General features: G+C 37.7%; 1 protein-coding gene across 10 annotated transcripts in view; it reads left to right on the top strand.

Moving 5' to 3' along the window:
- R3HCC1L (R3H domain and coiled-coil containing 1 like) overlaps window positions 1-21,090 on the top strand; it is a 93,823-nt gene that overhangs the window by 25,596 nt on the left and 47,137 nt on the right. The window lies entirely within an intron of this gene.

The following is a 21,090-nucleotide window of genomic DNA, read 5'->3' as shown; positions in this document are numbered from 1 at the left end:
TTCTTTTTCAATTAAATTTTTTTCCAAGAAGACTTAGTAAGTTGATATAACCACCGTTCTGTAAGACTTTCTTAGTCACATCCTCTTACGGTCTTTTCAGTCTGTTCCAGCTTCTGTTTCTAATGTTTTGCCAGTGTTAATTGGGCGGCTGATATGTAGGGTGAAGGCTTTAGTGGCAATAAGAGGGTCAGTCATAGCAAATGTTAGAAGATAATTGTACTTGGGTGCTGCTGAAGCATGTGGCAAAAAATTGGAAACTGTAATGAAATGATACTGGTGACTTGAAGAATTTTCTTTTAAATGGTTTTACACAAAAATAATAAGTAAATATTGACGTTCAGAGCTTAAAGTATTCTCAAATGGAATCTAAGGATGAGGACTATAGCTACAGAAAAAAGGGGAAAGAAGATTCTCCTTTGATATCTTTTTTGGTGGTGTCTTTCCTTTTGTTAGCATCAGAAAGCGTACTTCTGATATTCCTAGAGGGGGTATATGGCTGCTATGAGCAGAGGCATGAGATTTCATTGTGCATGAGTCTGAAATGGCCCCAATCTTAGAGCAAACCAAAATGAGTTTTAATCTTGGTTATTTAAAATCTCCTTGTACCTGTCTTATTAGGAGTATTATTTTTTTTAAGAAGAAACTAATTTGCAACTGGCTATAAAGAGTGACATTGTGTCCGTGAAAATGGTGTACTAACACACTGCGCTGTCCCACAAGAGTACTTCTCAAGTCCCTGAACGCAGTGCTGACAATCTGTGAGGGCCTGTGAATCGTTGGGCAGCAGTTGGGGAAGACGGCCAGCAGAGTGAGGTGGTTGTGTGTAAGTTACAGAGGAGGTGGAAGGGGAAGAAATGAGAGAAGAGCAGGGCAACTCTGGTTCTGTGGGCAGTTGGAATGGAAGCTATTCTTGTTGGTGCTACTGAAACGATTGTGAAGTGAACAGCCAGAGGTTGTGTGTGAGGTGGAGGGGTTTGGTGGAGTAGAAAATTCTGTCATCAAAACTGTAAGGCTGTGGGGTGTCTGGGTGGCTCAGTTGGGTGACTGACTTTGGCTCAGGTCATGATCTCACAGCCTGTGAGTTCGAGCCCAGCGTCGGGCTCTGTGCTGGCAGCTCAGAGCCTGGAACGTGCTTCGGATTGTGTGTCTCCCTCTCTCTCTACCCCTCCCCTGCTCACGCTCTGTGTCTCTCTGTCTCTCAATAATAAATAAACGTTAAAAAAAATTAAAAAAAAAAACTGTAAGGCTGCATGTTCTGTTGATGAGAGTGTGGATTGGATAGATTTAAAAATTTTGAAGAGACTAGAAATATCACTTCCTACCAGGAAATGAGACTATAAAAGTCAGGGTGATAGGGATGGGGCTTATCTTTTCCAGGAATTATTGTAATGGTAGGAAGGCCAGTTACCATATCGAGATCCCCAAATGACTGGGCCTTTATCTCAGACGAATATATATCCTGTTATTTATTTATATATTAGACCTTACATACACATACCATCAACTAGTGCTGTTTAGAACCACTTGGCCAGCCATGGCAGTCTTCATCAGACATCAGTACATGGGTTTCTGAATATTTCTGGGTTGTGGAATAGACTTTAATGTGGGGCGAGTTATGGTTCACTATGGTTCAGCCTTTGGCTCTAGCTAGACTAGTTTCTGTAAGTGTCTCCAGAATATCACTTTCTGACTTACTGCGTCTTCATATTGTTCAGTCTTCTTGCAATGTCTCCCTTCAATTCTCTTTCTCTATACCAGCTTATAAAGGCCTAACTCCAGTTCCACCTATTTTATTACATCTTCAACCATTCTAGGCCCTTACTGATATCTCTGTGGGTTTTTATCATTTACTGCTTTTCTCTTTACTTAGCTATCATATATTATTCTAAAACATTTTTTTTTTTCTTGAGAGTGTGTGCTCGTGTGTGAGCAGGGAAGGGGAAAAGGAAGAGGGAGAGAGAGAATCTTAGGCAGGCTCCATGCCCAGCACAGAGTCTGATGGGGGCTCAGTCTCACCACTGTGAGATCATGCATGGCCCGAGCTGAAACAAAGAGTCAGATGCTTAACTGACTGAGTCTCCCAGGTGCCCCTAAAATGATAATTTGAAAAAAATATTTTATCTTCCCAATTAGATGGAGACAACTTAAAGGGGAGGCTACATTATTCACGTGGTTCAAACCATGTTATATTATTGTAGTCTTTATAATCTGTACTGTCCCAACATAGTATCTGTATCAGTACAGTATCTGCACTTAAAAAATATTTGACTCCAAGAAAATGCCATTACCTATTGTTAGCTTTTACCAGTCTTTAACATTTATCTCTCTTTTTGTATCATAAGAAAAATAGATTAGAATTGCAGTTTTAGTACCTGAGTCATGTTTGTTCAGTACATCGTACTTCTTGGAAAAGCCTTCTGTAGTGCTCTCTACAGGCTTCCTGATTTTTAAAGGAACATTGCTCTGAAGAGATTATATTCTAAGTTAATTACAGTATTTATTCTTGAATCTCTAATTAGTAAGCTTTCAATCTGCATATAAGAGAAGCTCTTATTTGTTAATTATCTAATGTTTTCTTTGCCTACTTTGAAGTGTAACTTGGTTTAGTTTCTCAGTTTCTCACCAGCCACATTTGGCCTTCACGCTTGCTAGCATAGCTTCAAGGAGGGGGAGAGAGACACAGATTTGTAACTATATCTCTAACATAGGGATTCCACCTCCTTTACAATTGTTCTATTGCTATTGCACTTTTTTTGTCTTTTTAAGCTTTTCTCTGCTGTTTTACCCCATTTTTTAGGAGGCCTATGTTCTAGTCTAGTACACTAGTTCAGGGACTTTGGAATCCTAACCAACGCTTGGAAGCTGTGCGATTTTAAGCAATTTAAGTTTCAGATTTCTCATCTGCAAAATTAAGATACCTAGCTACCTCTTAGTTTGTAGTTGGGATCAAATGAGATAATATAGAGGCACCTGGGTGGCTCAGTTGGTTAAGCGTCTGACTCTTGATTTCGGCTCAGATCGAGCCCCACATCGGGCTTTGCATTGACAGTGTGGAGCCTGCTTGGGATTCTTTGTCTTTCCCTCTCTCTCTGCCCTTCCCCTGCTCTTCTCTCTTGCTCTCTTAAAATAAATAAATAATTAAAAAAATGAGATAACATATATAACACTCAGCACAGATTAAGTCTGGTTGCTTCTACTTTGAAAATTTACTGTGTGGTTTATTAGCTTTAGTCTGTGAATCCTAAAGGGAAAGAAAGATCAAGTTTAATGCATGTCATGTTTGAGGTACAGCCCTCAAAGCGTTGTCAATTTCAACTCTGTTGTCAACTGTAGGATATTAGGGATGAAATCCAGATAGATCAGTAGAGGAACTAATTTCTAATAAGTCTAGAAATAACAGACCAACCTCCAGATGTCTGGTAAGGGACATACGTTTTAGGAGGGAGTTTTTCCTTCTCTCTCCCCCCTGCCACCAGGTATATATGTGGAATAAGAAGCAGAGCTTTCTCTCCACCTTTCTATTACATGTTATATTGCTGTTGTGTTCAGTTATATTACAACTTTGGTCTATATTACTGCCTTTTGAGTTGGTCAGTAATAGATGCACTAACATTAAACTGGGAATAGTTAAGTAGGTGAACTACCGGGATACCATGTTAGTGGAGTGTGAAAGAGGCTAAGCTACGGACTGTTTCCCAGCCTATAAAGCGTGAAATCAGTTGGTGCCGATGCATGGTGACTGTAGTCACTGGAGTGTAAAATAACTTGAGGACATGAATTGTGTTTAGTTGTGAGAAAAACCTTTTCATGCCATAATTTGTTTATGTATTTTGGCACCCCCAGGATCCTGCTGGAATCATGCATCCTATATCTTTCATTGTCTTAATACTCAGATTTCTCATGGAATGTTTCTTCATTTATGCAAACCATATTCTTGTCCAATTGCATGCAGAGATGCAGAGGCTGTAAATCTCCAGATTTATACTAAAGACTAATACTAAAATACTGTAACTATTATATTCTGTTAAAGATGACATCTGAAAATACCATCTTCTATAGGGATTTGGTGTACCAGTTTCTTCTGTTTGGAAACTCAGATTTGAAGTGCACTCTACATTCTGCTTTGAAGCTTCCTCCAGTCTAAGAATTGTGTTACCAGTTTCACTGGTTGCTATTCCCATGTTCACATGTGTCTCTGGAGAAAGGGAAGTATGTAGAGAAGGATAATGTTTTCAAATGGTTGGGGGAGTTGGTAGGAAGAAGTATAGCGATTATTCTTATGGGGAATAGAAGAGAGGGAGTTTCTCTCCTGACACCTGGTGAGGTTCTTCACCATATGGTTTTGAGGGTGAGGCAAGGTGAATGAGGAAGTTTCAGAGACTATAGTGAATTATTATTGTCAGCACTTTTAAGTCTGGAAGGTTATTGGAAATAGGCATGCCATGAAAGCATTAAAGTTCTTTCATTCTTACCCTTGTTGGTTTTACTGTTTTACTTCAGCGGTCTTTGAACTCTGGTTGCTTTGTATTTATACATTCTAAGCAAATTGTGAATATTTATGAAATTAATACATTATTGTGAGACACCATCCTGCTGAATGTCAAGCAGTGAATTGTAGCAGTTAAATGCAGGGACTTTGAAGTCTTAACTGACACTCAAAACTGTGTGATCTTAAGTTACTTAAGCTTCAGATTTCTCATCTGTAAAATTGGGATAATAATAACTACTTCATAGTATTATAGTTGGAATCAAGTGAGATCTTTCATACACACACACATATATATAAATGAAACACTTAGCATAGTCCTTGTCACATGGCAAACACTCATTAAGTGGTAGCTGGGTTTTTCTTCCTCTGCTACTACTTTTGGTACTACTCTACCACTTCTTTGGTTTTGCTTGTAGGGCCTAAACTTTCATGCAACAGAAAACATAATTAGATACGGTTCATAGCAGCAGATTGTGAAGAATATGTCATTGTTCTCTTAGACATGGCTTAATAGATCTTAACCAAATAGAAGCTCTATAAAAATACTTTTTTCATGAAAGGAAAGGATCGTTATTATGTTGACTTAAGATAGCTTTGCAAATGAATGTAAAAATTATTGTAAAATATATTTGGTTAATGCAAATAAAACAACCTATGAACTTAGGGAGTTTATAGGAATAAAATAAGAGTTCAAAGTATTGTCATTTCTTATTATTCACTTAAAACAAGCCATCTTTTCTGAGGAAGTGCCTTTTTCAAAATTAGTAAGAGAAATGTGTGTCTGGTGTTAAGAATAGTTGTAATAGAGATCTTGCCCAGTGTATGAGGCACATTTTTGTGGGAATGGGATGGAAAGTCTTTCTCATCATCTTATACTAATAGAAATGAGCATTGGTATGGATAATGTATTTGGTTTTGGTCTGCATTATGTGATTATTTTTGCAGCACAATTACCTTCCTGATTAAAGTTTGTCCAGCTGGTATATCCAGAACTTATACTGACTGAAAAACTGGGTAAGGCAACTATGATGGTGATAAAACTACTAGTTTTAGTTGATAGGAGACCTGGGTTCTTGTCTCAGTTCCTACTCAAATAACTGTAAGTCTCAGATAAATTCCTCAACCAATTCCTTATCTCTCTGTCTTCCTTCCTTCCTTCTTCCTTCCTTCTTCCTTTCTTCCTTTTCCTTCAAAAAATTTCTTTTCATGTTTATTTATTTTGAGAGAGACAGAGAGCAAATAGGGGAGTGACAGAGAGAGACAGGGAGAGAGAGAATCCCAAGCAAGCTCTGAACTGTTGGCACAGAGCCTGACACTGGGCTGGGTCACATGAACCGTGAGATCATGAACTGAGCAGATGAAGAGTTGGATGCTTAACCGACTGAGCCACTCAGGCACACCAGTTTTCTCATCTTTAAAATGAGGTGATACCACATGATTTTCAAACGTCTTTTTCAGCTCTAAGCTTTTGGCTATGTATGGAGGTGGCTTGGCAATCAGGAAATAGAGCAATGACACATTTTGGCCACCAGACAGACGGTAAAGTCCAGTCAGTGAACTTGTGCTATGTATTTGACAAGAATGTAGCATCCTTGCAAACGAGGTCACATTACTCTTCTATCCATTTAGTTTAAATAAGTTATGGAGCTTCTTGCTTTTCTGATTCTAGTTGGGTTGAATATCTTTCTGCTTTTGTTATTTTCAACCTTCTAGATAGGACTGGGACAAGTACATAAAGAAGGGAGAAGAGTAGAGGTTTATAGTTGTCAGGGATTCATTTAATTTTGTTCTCCAAGATAGCGAGTGGCTCTCGGATGACCTGTGGGCAGTTTTCATGGGAGGCGCAAGAGTGTGGGTGACCAAATTTTAATTTGTGGTCACCTTCCCCCAAAATACACCTGGCACACACACAAATGACACTCAACCCTATTTATCCCCACTCTCTCTGAAATCATAAAAATGAAAATGAAATGTCTGAAAAATAGAATGAGCACAGCACTTTTAATTAAAACCTAGATTCCAGCCGTTCTTTGTCACTTAATATCTATTTAGCCATGGCCATCACAACCTCGGATCCTTAGTTTCCTTATTTGGAAAATTAAGATCTTGAATTCTGACTTACGCAATCCTTTTCAGTAATGTAATTCTGAGATTCTGTAAAGAAGATTCTTTAATGTTTATGTGAAGGGCAGTGATATTTTTGATACAGCATTATAATTAAGTAGTATCTTGTAAAAATAGTCTATAATTTTTTTTTTTTTTTTTTGGCAAGGAACAGAAGTATAGGTGCTGTTAAGGCATAAATATTAAAGTATTAAAGTTAGCTACCATAAGAGCAAGAAGAACAACACTCTACTGAGACATTTTTATAACCCCACAAACAAATAAAAACAAATTCTCTAGAGTGCAGACTCAGGGTGCAACAAGTCAATCGAAAGGGGCCATACTAGGCGCCAGGCCAACCTGATTTGGGGTATAGTTGATAACGAAGCATTCATAGGAGAAGTCATTTGGGGATAAGTGAGCTTGAAAAAAGAGGACATCTATATCACAGAGGGAAACTATATCAAAAAGCTGGAGTCAGAGTCCATTTCTTCCAGTCACACAAGTGGAAATAACTTTGATACTTATATGTCCAGTTATGTGAGTCTGAGTTGCTGTCTGAGAGCACTGGATAATGTGGAAGGAACAAAGGGGGCATGGGGCCCAAATAGACTAGTTCAGATGAGTGTCTAGAAGGCGACAGAGCAAATGGATACAGGAGTGTGCTTGAAAACAGGCAAGGATTAGTACTTACACAAGAGAGTGAAGCCAGCAAGGCAGACCGGATAGAAAGAGAATTTTAGGATTATGAGCAAAAGCCAAAATTTTAACTTGTCCAGGGTTTAAGCACCATCCTTGGTGTTGGTAGACAGGGTCTGCTTGGTATATCCACAGCTCCACACATTTGAGGCTAGTGATTATGTCACTGACAAACTCTACATGGTTTGTATGGTTCTGATGGCTTTACATTCAGCTGGATACACATATTCACAGATCTGCTCACTAATACTGCGGAATTCATTACACAGAACTGGCTAGTAAAAAATTTGGCAGGCAAACTAGCTTTCAGAGTGCTCTTAGGAATGGAGCCCAGCTGTTCCCTTTGGGCTTTGAGCTGTTGGAATTCATTGGGTTAGCAGCTAGAAAGAATGAAACTGTAACATTTTTAGCCTAGTTCATGACAGCAAAGCAGAGGTGTTAGAATTTCTGTTCTAGAGGTTTACACTGCAAGTAACTTAACCTGATTGTGTGTCTTAATATTACTGGGCTTCTGACCGCTGAAATATGGCTTGGATCGATGGTGGTTTGGAGAAAGTAGAAAGAGGGCTATCCATCATTCGGAGGCTCCATAGAAGCTGCCTGATAATGCTGCTTTCACCAAGCAGCCATCTGTCCATCCATCCATCAGTAGGATGAAATGAGATTTAGCGGAACAGGCAGCCGTAACTCTGAGACACTTTCTGACCAACAATTGCAGCCCTGGCCTGAGTCTGACCACAAAGCACAGCACTGGGGTTTGGCGGGATGTGGCAGCAAGTGCAGTCTCATTCCCGTCAGTGCAAAGCCTAGAATGTGTTCAGTATGAGGCCAGAGCCCAGCCATACTTCACATACAAAATTTGATAAACTTGGGATGACCAGCAAATAGTAATTTTCATCTCCGTACTGTTTTATAAGTTGAACAGTCCTTTTGATGGAGAGTTTTTTGTTTGACTTGGAGAGGAAACAGAGTTAAGACCTGATTTCATTTTGCTGGAATCCCACCACAGTGTAACCTTTAACCTGTATCTTATATTGGTGGAATGCTCTGTAACTGCTAATGAATCAGGACGACCACCTTTCGAGAACACTGGGTGCTTCTGGCAATTCCCAGTTTGTCATGGTAATGAGGGAGAAGTCTAAATTAAATTGAAGTATAATTCAATGATTTTATTTCATACAAATTCTTTTTCCTATTAAGCTGAAATTTGTACCTAGGTTATTAGGTAGCAGAAATTGAATTTTCTTACTCTTACTTCTCTCTGCATTAGTGGTGTTGATATGAAGAAAAGAAAAGAAAATATGGACAGGAAAATGGGTAAAAGACTAGAAGCAAGAAGCTGGATTGCCCATAAAATGGATAGTCAGGTTCTGAGTAATTGAATATTAACTGTTGTCTTCTTGATTCCCCTGCTTTTCCAGGGCACTGAGCCTTCTAAGAGCCTCTTGGTTGGTACAGATCTTCCTTGACTTATGATGGGGTTATGTCCCAATAAACCCATCCTGAGTTGAAAATATCGAAAGTTGAAAATATGTTTAATATACGTTACTTACTGAACATCATAGCTTAGTATGGCCTGATTTAAATGTCCCTATTTGTATTAGCCTGTAGTTGGGCAAATCGTTTAACACAAAGCCTATTTTATAATGAAGTGTTGAACATAATAAGGTGTTGAATATCTCATGTAATTTATTGAATACTGTACCGAAAGGGAAAACAGAGTGGTTGTTTGGGTGCAGGGTGGTTGCAAGTATACCAGTTGTTTATCCGTGTGATGGCGTGGTTGGTTGGGAGCTGTGGCTCACTACTCCTGCCCGGCATCACTAGAAAGTATTGTACCGCGTTGTGCTAGCCCAGAAAAGATCAAAATGCAAAGTATGGTTTCTACTCGGTGCATATGTGTTTGCATTGTTGTAAAGTTGAAAAATTGTTAAGTCCATCAAACCATTGTAAGGCAGGGACTGTGGGTATAGCTGTGTGCTCATGTTGCCTGTCCTGGTACCTTTCCTACCATGGCCAGCTTCCTTGCCTGTTTTCTTGCAGTGGTCACTTCAGACCTCAGTTCCTGCTCTTTGTTCTGAAGCCTTGCTTTTCATTTCAGATTGGGGGAGGGGTCAGGGGAGTCTAATGTACCGGAGATGCCTCGGAAATGAGAGCCTTGGATGAATTCCTGGGCCTATTGATCCACCGGCAGTTTATGCATCCTGACATTCATAATCTCAGTAGGCTGCTGATGTTCCTGATTAATGGGCCCAGGGGCTGTCCATCCGTCACTTCACATTAATTACTGAAGAGGTGTTTTTCCAGTGATTTACCTGACAGCGGGCTGTGATAAATACCTCTAAGCAGAGTGGGCAGTGATTAATCATGGGGCCACACCCCTCCCCCCACTTTCCCTTCCCCCTAACCACAGGCCAGCACTGGGACCTGACCAAAGAGTGCCCCCTCCCCATAAGCTATCTATCTCCATAATTGCTTGTGGATGCATATTTATTGGGGCAATGGACCTGGCAGATAGCATTCTAGAATTTTTGCCAAAGATGATGAAAAATAAATCTTCCCAGTAGGAAGAGTAACTAATATGTTTTTACATGGGGCAGAAAAGTATATATATTGCCCACCTACTCTGCATGTGCTCAACACTGTGGTAGTTGCTCTGTGAGCTTTAAAGGGAGGAGAAAGTACAGTTTTGATTTTCGTGATTTTCATAGTCTATTTAGGGAGAATCTGTGAACACATGAGAAATTAGAGAACATTTCAAGGCACTAATATAATCTTTGGAGAATTGGGATAGAACTCCAGGGTTTCAGTTCTTACTTTGGCCTTAGAAAATGAAATTTAATAAAATACTTGAATATTGAGTATTTTCCATGTGTTGGGCACTTCATTCAACCCTGGAACTACGGAGGTGAGTGTGATGCAGCACAGAGCTTGGGGAGCAAAGTCTAGTGCCCTGGGCTTCAGTTTCTCAAGCTTTAAAATAAGCTTTTCTGGGAAGTTAAGTATTTTAAATTAATTTACAATTAATTAATTTAAATTTAAAATGATTTAAAATTACTTTAACTTCCACATTAATTTTTTTCTTGGAATATTTATTGAGTACTTGTGTTCCTGGAGATAGAAGAAGCAGGTGAAAAATAGCATTTGCTCTCAGGAACCTCTGTTACAGAGGTGACAGTCATAAGTGAAACATGTAAAGAAGAATATAAGGTAGTATATAATGTCATGAATACCATAGGTATGAATGCACATGAATTCGCAGATAGGTGAAGTCAATGTGTCTTCAAATAGTTAAACGGAAACACTGGACTTGAGATAAGCCTTTTGAAGGAATAGTAACTAGGAGGTACTTTTAAACTGAGGCAGTTCAAAGAGAGCATTTGAGAAATTGGTGTGAACAGATCATGAGGCTATCCAGTGTAGAATGGAGGATGTGTGTCTGAGGTAATAGAAATATGATTAGAACGGTAGAGTGACACCATATTGTGTAGAACCTTGAATGCCAGTTAAGATGAATTTATATCTTGTAAACTCTAGTGAGTCACTAAGGTTTTGAGCAAGGGATTTTGAAAAAAAAAAAAAAAAAAAAGGTGTGTTTTAGTAAAAAAAGTATTATATATTGATGTGCATAACATTGTTTGGAATTATCAGAGTATCTTAGAATATTCTCTGTGTCCTCTTTTCTAAAGTTGTTCGGAACAAAACTGTCCAGATGAAAAATATAGTTCAGTGGGGCACCTGGGTGTCTCAGTCAGTTAAGCATCTGACTTCGGCTCAGGTCATGATCTCACAGCTCCCATGAGTTTGAGCCCCACATCAAGCTCTCTGCTGACAGCTCAGATCCTGGAGCCTGATTCCTGTTCTGTGTTTCCCTCTCTCTCTGCCCCTCCCCCGCTCACGTTCTGTCTCTCCTTCAAAAAATACATAAACATTAAAAAAAATTTAAAAATATATATAGTTCAGTATATCTCCCTGAGTGCAATGCATAGATTGTCTGGTTTGGTTATACACAGAGAGTCGATAATAGAGTTGACAAAGGAGACTAAGTTTTACAGTCTTTAGTCATGCTAAGTTGAGTAAGTCAGTGGTAGTTTTAAGAAATGACTGTAGAATTAAATTAGGAAAGACTGTAGCCTCAAGTTTTAAGAAACAAATTGATCTTTAGTCTTACTAATATAACTTCATTAAGGTTGTGCTAATTACTCACTGACTTCTTAAAGCCAAGAATAGAAATTAAAGAGCCAGTGCTGTCATCTATATTTTGGTATGAATTTCTAGGGGATGTGATTTTTTTTTTCTTTAATAAAATTAAGATATAATTTTACATGCCATAAGAAAATTTACTTTTCTTAGAGTATATTGTATGAATTTTGACAAAAGCATGTAGTCCTGTAACTCCCACACAATTAAGATACAGAAGAGTTCCATCATTCTAAATATATGATGGAAGAATTCCATCGTGCCCTTTTGTAATCAACCCCTCATCTGAACTCGAGCTTTTGGCACCTATTGGTATATTTTCTGTCCCTCAAGTTTTGCTTTTTTCAGAATGTCTTATAAACGGAATTGTATTTCCCTAGTAATAAATGATGTTGAGCATTTTGTGGTGTGCCTATTTGCCGTTTTTATATCTTCTTTGGTGAAGTATTGTTCAAATTGTTATAGGATATTGAGTTTTGTGTGTCTGTTGTGTATTCTGGATAAAGGTCTTTATCAGATAGTCATTTTGCAAATATTTTCTCCCAGTCAGTGATTTGTCTTTTCATTCTCTTCACAGTGTCTTTGAAGAACAGAAGTTAAATTTGCTGAAGTCCAGTTTATTGATTTAAACATTTTTTTCTTATTTATGGATCGTATTTTTGGTGTTGTATCTAATAAATCTTTGCTTAACCCAAAGTCAAAAAGATTATCTCCTAGGTTTTCTTCTAGTAGTGTTACAATTTTAGGTTTTATATTTAGGTCTGTGATTCATTTTGAGTTAGTTTTGTATGTGGTGTGAGGTATGGATAGAAATTATCTTCTTGTTATCAGTAGGAAAATTTTAATTGTTTTAGCACCATTTATTGGACAGACTCTCCTTTTACCATTGAATTTCCTTTGTACCTTTGTTGAAAATCAATTGATCTTATACGTGTGGGTCTGTTTCTGGATTCCCCCCTCCCCCCCATTCTGTTGGTCTGTATATTTACCCTTTCTCCAATACCACACTGGTTTAATTACTGTACTTTATCGTAAGTTTGACATAAGGTGGTGTAAGTTGCCTTAACTTTGTTCTTTTTCAAAATTATTTGGGCTATTCTAGTGTCTTTGCCTCTCTGTATTTGTTTTAGAATGAGCTTGTTAATTTCTATAAAATTCCTTCTGAGATTCTGATTGAAATGTAAAGATAGTTTGGAGAGAATTGACATCTTAATATTGAGTTTTCCTATTCATGAACTTTATTTAGATATTCTTTGCTTTCTTTTATCAATGTCTTACAGTTTTCAGCATAGATTCTACATATATTTTGTTAGATTTATACTTAAGTATTTCATGTTTTTGAGTGCTGTTGTAAATGGTACTCTTTACATTTTTAATTTTTATTTGTTCATTGATAGCATATAGAATTACTACTTGTATCCTGTTACTTTGCTAAACTCACTTATTAGTTCTAGTAACATTGTTGTAAATTCTGTAGGATTTTAATTGTAGAAGGTTATGTCTGCAAAGACAGTTTTCTTTCTTTCCAGTCTGGAAAGACTTCTTCTTCTTCTTTTTTTTCCTTGCCTTATTGCATTGGCTAGAACCTTCAATTTCGCTGTTGAGTAGAAGTGGTGAGAATGATCATCCTTACCTATTTTTTTTAAATTTTTTTTTTTAACGTTTATTTACTTTTGAGACAGAGAGAGACAGAGCATGAATGGGGGAGGGTGAGAGAGAGAGAGGGAGACACAGAATCTGAAACAGGCTCCAGGCTCTGAGCTGTCAGCACAGAGCCCGACGCAGGGCTCGAACTCACGAACCGCGAGATCATGACCTGAGCCGAAGTCAGACGCTTAGCCGACTGAACCACCCAGGTGCCCCCTTTACCTATTTTTTGATTTTAAGAGGAAAGCAGTTGATTTTTCACCATCAAGTGTGATGCAAGGTAGATGTTTTAATCAGCTATTCATTTTTGGGTTTTTTGTGGATATCCTTTATCAAGGTGAGGAAATTCACTTTTTTGTTCCTAGCTTGCTGACGGTTTTATTAGTCTGTTGTTATGGGAAGAGGAGTTTTATTAGCCTGTTGTTATGTCTTGTTATAACAAAAACGTTACGGCATTTTTGGTGGTTTGGTTCAGTCTCAGTTTTGAGTAGATACTTTCCCCTGATCTCAGGAGTGGGGCTTTTTCAGTAACCTTGCCTCGATTTGAGGGGTAGAGGTGTTTTTGTTTTGTTCACTTCTTGTTTTGTTTATTTTACCTACCTGCAGTGGGCCTTCACCTGCTGCCTCAGGGCAACAGGATTTGCTTCCTTTCCCCAGCCTTACTTAATTTCTTTCATGTAGGGGAGATAGGCAAGAAGGATCTAGGTACTTTTCCCCCATGAACTCTTATTTCTTTCTCCCAAGTCTGCACCACAAGGCTGGATTTAGACTTCTCTGTCTCTTGCTTAGTCCTTAGTCTTTCTTTTGAGCCTCTGAAGTCTGTGGGAAAGATTCTGTGAGGGGGTGAGAGTTCACCTCGTTTCTGTGTTTGCTAAGGGTTCTGTCTTCTCGCAGTCCACATTTGGCCTTTAGCAATTTTTAAAACATTTTAACTGAGTTCTTCATACTGGCTTTTATGGTGTCCATTGTTTACTACAGCTAAGGAAGGATTCATGTTCCATCTCTTCTTGAGGACCCTGTCTTCTCTCCTTAGATTTTGGGTTAGTTGCTTGTCCCAACTTGCTTCTCTGATCTTGCTTCTCTGATGAGCTCAAGAAAATTTGTGATTGTGCACATTTTCCACCTTTGTTTGTTTGTGTTAAGATGGAAATGACATTCTCCATCTTTCTACATCATAATCAGTGTCCAGAAGTTCTGTTTATTTAAGGATGTGATTTTGACATGGGATTCTTTTGTTGATCAGAATACCATTTAAATCTGTCCTTTTCAATTTCTACCCCCCAAATTGTTATTTTTGTTTCTTCTTTCATTCATTCATTTTACCCAAACAAAAAAATTGTTTTTGATTCTGTGCTATATGTCCAGGCACTGTACTAAGTGTGGGGGGATACAGTGATGGACAAGGAGACGTAATTCCTTCTATAATGAACATACAGTGCAGTGGTAAAGACCAGACAACTAAAGAAGTAATTGTAATCAAATATAAGAGCTGTAACAGGAGTGGTGTATGGCAAAGGTCTAATCTAAAATGATTAAGTAAAGCTCTCAAGGAAACAATGAATAGAGGCCTAAAGATTACGTAGAAATTAGGCAAAGTTGGTTAGGCTGCAGGGAAGTAGACTAGGTAGAGGGAAGAGATTGTGTAGAGACTAAGATGAACCCTGCCCCCACCCCCCAAGCGAATAGTGTGGAGAGTTCAAGAATCTCGAAAGAAGTTTGATGTGGCTGTATGGCATATAAGGACAGAAGTGACAAAAGTTAAGAGAAACTCATTGGGAGCCAGGTTAAAGTGTCTTGTAAAGGGGCATTTGGGTGGCTTAGCCTGTTAAGCGTCCAACTCTTGTTTCAGTGCAGCTCACGATCTCTTGGTTCTTGGGATCAAGCCCCACTTAGTGCTCTGTGCTACAGTGTGGAGCCTGCTTGGGATTCTCTCTCTGCCCCTCTCCCATGTTCATACGCATATGTGCGTGCTCTCTCCCTCTCAGATATTAAAAGTCTTATAAGCCATGTTTAAAAATTGATTTTATCATAAGAATGATGGGGGGGGCATCTGAGTGGCTCAGTTGGTTAAGCATCTGACTTCAGCTCAGATCATCATCTCACAGCTTGTGGGTTCAAGTCCTGCATCGGGCTCTGTGCTCACAGCTCAGAGCCTGGAACCTGCTTCGGATTCTGCGTCTCCATCGCTCTCTGGACCCCTTCCCTGCTCACGTTCTGTGTCTCTCTCAAAAATAAACATTAAAGTTTTTTTTTTTTATTATTAAAAAAAAGTGATGGGAAGTCATTGAAAGGTTTTAGGGAGGGGGATGCCTGAGCAGCTAATTGTAAGGGTCATTCTTGATGCAAGGTGAAGAATGAATGGAAAGGAAGCAACACAGAGAGACTGGTTAAATGGGTTTTTATAATAGTCTAGGCATTTGTGTGAGTGAGTTTAACCTAGAGTATCTTCAGGGATGGGGAAAACCAGACAGATGAAAGAGATACTCAGGTGTAAAGATCAGTGGAACTTGTCAAGTGATTGAATATAGATAGAGAAGACTTTTGAGGTATATCCAGTAAAAGTCTTGGTATGTTTCTGCAGGACCTTCAGATTTTCTTTTTCCCTAAGAGAGAAAGCAGGAAGAAAAGATACTTGGTTTACTTTAATAAATACCACCATTCATGGCCCATGATTCAAAATTCATTGAGGTTGTGGGTGGAAGTCAGTCAGAAAAGAAGAAAAGGAGAAAAGGAAACAATGTGTAAGCTGTGGTGAATAAAGTTAGTTCTTTTCCCCCCGATTGTTTTTGAGAATTGAGAAAACCAGAAGACAGTTTGATTTCTTCACTGTTAATGTTTAGCCTGTTGGCACATAAACAAATAAAATCTGCAAACTGGCTTCCTTGCTCTTTTGGAACAAAAATAGTGTATAATCGATCTTCTGAAAGAGCTGTTCCATGCAGAGAGAAATTTACTATATTTAATCACGTAATTTCCTTGTTTTTCCCAGATGTTTTTACTCAACATTTAGTGTGGTAAATACTACAAAAACCTTTAGAACTAGCATTAGAGAGGTCAAGTCTTCTAAGACTCCAGTGTCACCAAGGTAGTGACCTTTACTACCAACAGTTGTGGCAAATTTTATACAGAACACGGTGGATGCCAACAGTGTTTTCATGGTATTGGAGCAGCAAAGTCTTAAGTTTTAGAAAAGGGAAAGTTAGTGATAAACAGCCCCTGTATGATTCAAGATTTCACTGGTTAGGATAGGAAGGTATGTGTAGAGCTCATGAAGGTAAACAATTTTCCTTATTTTACTTCTCAGAATGATGAAGTTAAAAATAATATGGTGTGTTATCACAATGTTAATAGGCAGTGGGATTCAGAAAATTCAGAGCTGTTTTGATGAGGATATGCTATGGGGTGCAGAGTTTTGAGCAGTTATTTCAGTGCTTGAATATCAGTCAAAGCAAGGTTTCAATTCTAGCTCCAATACTTACTAGCTAGATGTGCAACCTTAAGTCTTAGTGGCTTTATTTGTGAAATGGTAATAGTTGTACATACCTCAAGAACTTGTTTATGATTGTTAAATGAGATAATGTATATCAACACTTAGCATAGTACTTCATTCATTGACTTCTTTTGTGCAGCACAGATTTAAATTATGTTGCCATGTATAGTTCTTTAAACCCAACATATTAGAAGGTTTTTGTAATCTCAGAAACATTCATAGTCTTAGTGCTTTTTAGTGTTTCTCATAATTGGAATAATCCGTATGTTAACTGTAAAAATGAGTAATACTTACAAAATAGAGGGCATCATTTCTTTGATGGTGGTAGTAGTACATTGTGGTATGCAGGAATGAACTGGGTTTGGAGGATAGGCCTTTAACCTGGCTCTGGTTTAATTTTGCTCTCACTGTTAGTTTGCATATAAGATCTCTTTCTGTAAATAGAAATGTGCATGTGTCATATACAAGTTAAGAAAGGTGAAAGGTCTGTTTAGTAGGAAATTAGCTAATGAATTGAATTTAAAAATAGCACAATGATAAAGAATTCTTAACTTTCATTGAGAGTACACATACTTTCACGTATTCAGAGTCTCAAATTAAGGAGAAACATCCAGATTAGTACTAGTTTGTGTTAGGAACATTTATTGTTCTATGCATTTATTTACCTATCATTTATTGAATGCCATCCATTGCCAGGAATGGTGCTGGGCACTGAGGATCTAACATTGATAAGGCTTTTCTTGCTTTCAAGGAGCTCAAAGTATCATTGAGAGTCAGGTGCGCTAATAATAGTTTGGTATGGCAGCAGGGAGCAGAAAATACCTACCCCACATTTACTCAGGGAATGTTTATTGAAATTTGCAACGTGCAGCAGGCATTCAGAGAGATCATTTAGGGCTGCATCTTAAAAAGAACAGTCATCCTTGGCAAGTAGATCTTCAAAGGGTAATGGAGAGTCTTGGATTTGGACTCCCTGTAGAATAGGCACAGTGTAATTTCAGACAAGGCTAGACCCCTGACAACTTCCTGGTCAGCTTTGTCGACCCACTGGTGCTCCTCTGACTTTTCACTTCCATGACTCAATTTTGTTTTTTGGAGCAGCTTTTGAAATAGTGAAAGGAGGTAGTTAAGGCTTCTGATCTCCTAGACATCAGCTAATCGATGCAGTTATCCCTAATGATTTTTTTTTTCCCCAGGGACTTGTCAAAGATATTAAAGTGGAGGGTACTAAACACACTGGGTTTTTTATATTGTCATAAGGCAGCAAAGCATATTGCGAAGAGAGTTAGGAGCACACACACTGGAGTCAGATAATCTACATTAGAATCAGCCACATTCTAGTTCTTTGGCCTTCGATATATTAATTAACATCCCCTTGGCTAGGTTTTCTCATCTGTAAATTTGGATTTGTAATAATACTGCTTTGTAAGGTTTTTGGGAGGGTTGAGTGAGGATGTTACTATTATGCATATCGTCAAATAAGCAAATAATATCTGATCAGGGGCCAAAATAGGCATCATAAAGTTCACATATTAAAGTTCGTACACTTTGCTCAAATAAGAGGCATCTCCGATCCTTACAGCTTTTATTCTTATTTTGTATATACTTTGAACAATGGAATTTACAGCACTCATTATATTGAAAGAAAGAAAAATGCTTAGAGTGGCAAGAAGTGACAGGTGGAGAAGAGACAGAAACAATAAAAACAGGTGTACTGTACTAAAAAACAGTTATCTGGAGGTCACAATATAGTTGTGTTGTGTGTGGGCTGAGAACAGCCTTTCACAATGAATAAGGCCTTTCTGTGTTAACTTTATATATACACGGCCAGTTTAGCAGTTTAGATAATGCTTTCCATTAATGAATCTGTTTCCTGTATACCTTTGAGTAAGGTCTATGTAAGGTGCCCTGAATGAGTGTCTACTTGGTTGGAAACTTACTTTTTCAGTCCAGGTGTGTTAAAAGAAGGTGTAGAGTAATCGCTTCAACTATAGGTACTAATGTCACAAATTACTGTCTTTATTCTGTTAATTTGAAATGTAACCTATATTTTGTAAGCCCGGTATTCAAACCAGAAGTGAGAATAAACCTTCAAGTGGATGTAGGAATTATTTTGTGTTTTCAAGTATAAAATATGTCATTGTATTAACTAGTGCAAGTGCATTTACGGAAGGATGCGTTAAGAAAACTACAGCAGCAGCAGTTGTGGTTCATTAGCAGATTTTATAGTTTTTAAATATGAAACCATTTCTCTGCTGTCCAAGTATAATTTTTTATGTTATTATATCACACACAAGTGCCTCTGTGTTGTGTTTAGGTCAAGCATATTTTAAAGTGAATCTCTTTTGCAGAAGGACATTTCTTGGTTTTTCATTTGTGGAAATGTGCTCAACCATGGAAATAGAGGACCTTAAAGGTGTGGAAAGATTAGGTATAGTCCCAATTTTATTATTTTGCTAAACACCTGTAAGGTGGTATAACCTTCTGATGTTTTACTCATGTTTTACTTTCCGTTTTAGCTTGCTCTACAACAAAAAATCCCCATCATTTGACATAGAGAATGTTTTCTGTGCCTGCTGTGAAAATTTCTGACATGATTATGCTGTTTAGAATAGTATTCTACAAATTCAGTCAGTAAAACAACTTAGTGAATAAATTGATTTTAAGTTATAAGAATCTAAATTTTTTTCATTAAGGTAAAATAAAATAGATTAAAAAAAATAAGATCAGTGCAAATAGTAAAGATATTAATATGGGACTTTTTGTCAGTCTCATCTATGTATGTGAATCTGTACTGTGTCATGATGTGAAAGGTCTTGAACTGGAGTACAGGAAAAAATTTGAAGAAAACTGGCTTAGCAAGTCTAACAGGAATCTGTGCTCATAGCAGATAAGTCTCATTCACAACGCTTTTTAAAAACTTTTAGGTCTAGAAAAATATGCAGCAGTATGTTAATAGTGACTATTTAAGGTGAGGATACAGCTTTTTTATTTGTAGGTTTATTTTATAATGCTTTTGCATTAAGGAAAATACAAAAAAAACACCTTACTTTTTTAGTTAGCTTTATACTTTATTAAATATTTTCTTAAAATGAGATTTTCTTCTATCACAGACCTTTGAGCCATCTATTATCTTCAAAAAAGTAACCTGTTTAAAGAAATCCCCCTTTTTTTTTCTTTTACTTAGAGACTTCATTCTGCAGATAGTAGCCCAGAGTGACCTAGATAAAGAACTTTGTAATCTAGTTTTGTTATCAGAACACTGAACACTCTATAAAAGTTTATAAATGAATACTAACTGCTACATTCCCAAAATCATCATCCAGTACTGCAAAGTTATATATGCCCATTGCTGAAAAAGTAGAATTTATATGTTTGTGACTGAATTCAAATGACTGAAGAACTGATTTTGTACAGACTTGAATGAATCCTGAACTTTGCTAAGGTACAGGTAACTTTTTTTGTTTTTACTTCATTGCTGAACTTTTATTTATTTTTAAATTTTATTTAAATCCAAGTTAGTTAACATACAGTGTAATAATGATTTCAGGAGTAGAATTAAGTGATTCATCACTTACCTATAACACCCAGTGTTCATCCCAACAAGTGTTCTTCTTAATGCCCATCGCCTTTCTGGTCCATCCCCCACCCAGCACCCTTCCAGCAACCCTCAGTTTGTTCCCTGTATTTAAGAGTCTCTTATGGTTTGTGTCCCTCTCTCTTTTTATCTTATTTTTCCTTCCCTTCCCCTGTGTTCATCTGTTTTGTTCTTAAATGCCACAAGAGTGAAGTATTTTATCTTTCTCTGGCTTATTTCGCTTAGCATAATACACTCTGGTTCCATCCATGTTGTTGCAAATAATAAGATTTCATTCTTTTTCATCATCAATTCATATTCCATTGTGTGTGTGTGTTTGTGTGTGTGTGTGTATAATGTATATATATAGTACATATATATACATAATATGTGTATATAAGTATAATATATATGTATTATATTTTTATACCACTTCTTTATCCATTTGTCAGTTGATGGACATTTGGGCTCTTTCCATAATTTGGCTATTGTTGATAGTGCTGCTGTAAACATTGGGGTGCATGTGCCCCTTTGAATCAGCATTTTTGTATCCCTTGGATAAATTCTAGTAGTGCAGTTGCTGGGTTGTGGGGTAGTTCTATTTTCAATTTTTTGAGGAACCTCCATACTGTTTTCCAGAGTGGCTGCACCAGTTTGCATTACCATCAATGGTGCAAAAGTGTTCCCCTTTCTCCACATCCTCACCAACATCTGTTGTTTCCTGAGTTGTTAATTTTAGCCATTCTGACAGGTGTGAGGTGGTATCTCACTGTGGTTTTGATTTGTATTTCCCTGATGATGAGTGATGTTGAGCATTTTTTCATGTGTCGGCTGGCCATCTGGATGTCTTCTTTCAAAAACTGTTTATGTCTTTTGCCTATTTCT

This window comes from Panthera onca, chromosome D2, assembly GCF_046562875.1.
Source record: "Panthera onca isolate mPanOnc1 chromosome D2, mPanOnc1 haplotype 2, whole genome shotgun sequence".
NCBI classification, from domain to species: domain Eukaryota; kingdom Metazoa; phylum Chordata; class Mammalia; order Carnivora; family Felidae; genus Panthera; species Panthera onca.
The sequence above is the reverse complement of the archived record's forward strand: the minus strand, read 5'-3'. Positions and strand labels throughout refer to the sequence as shown.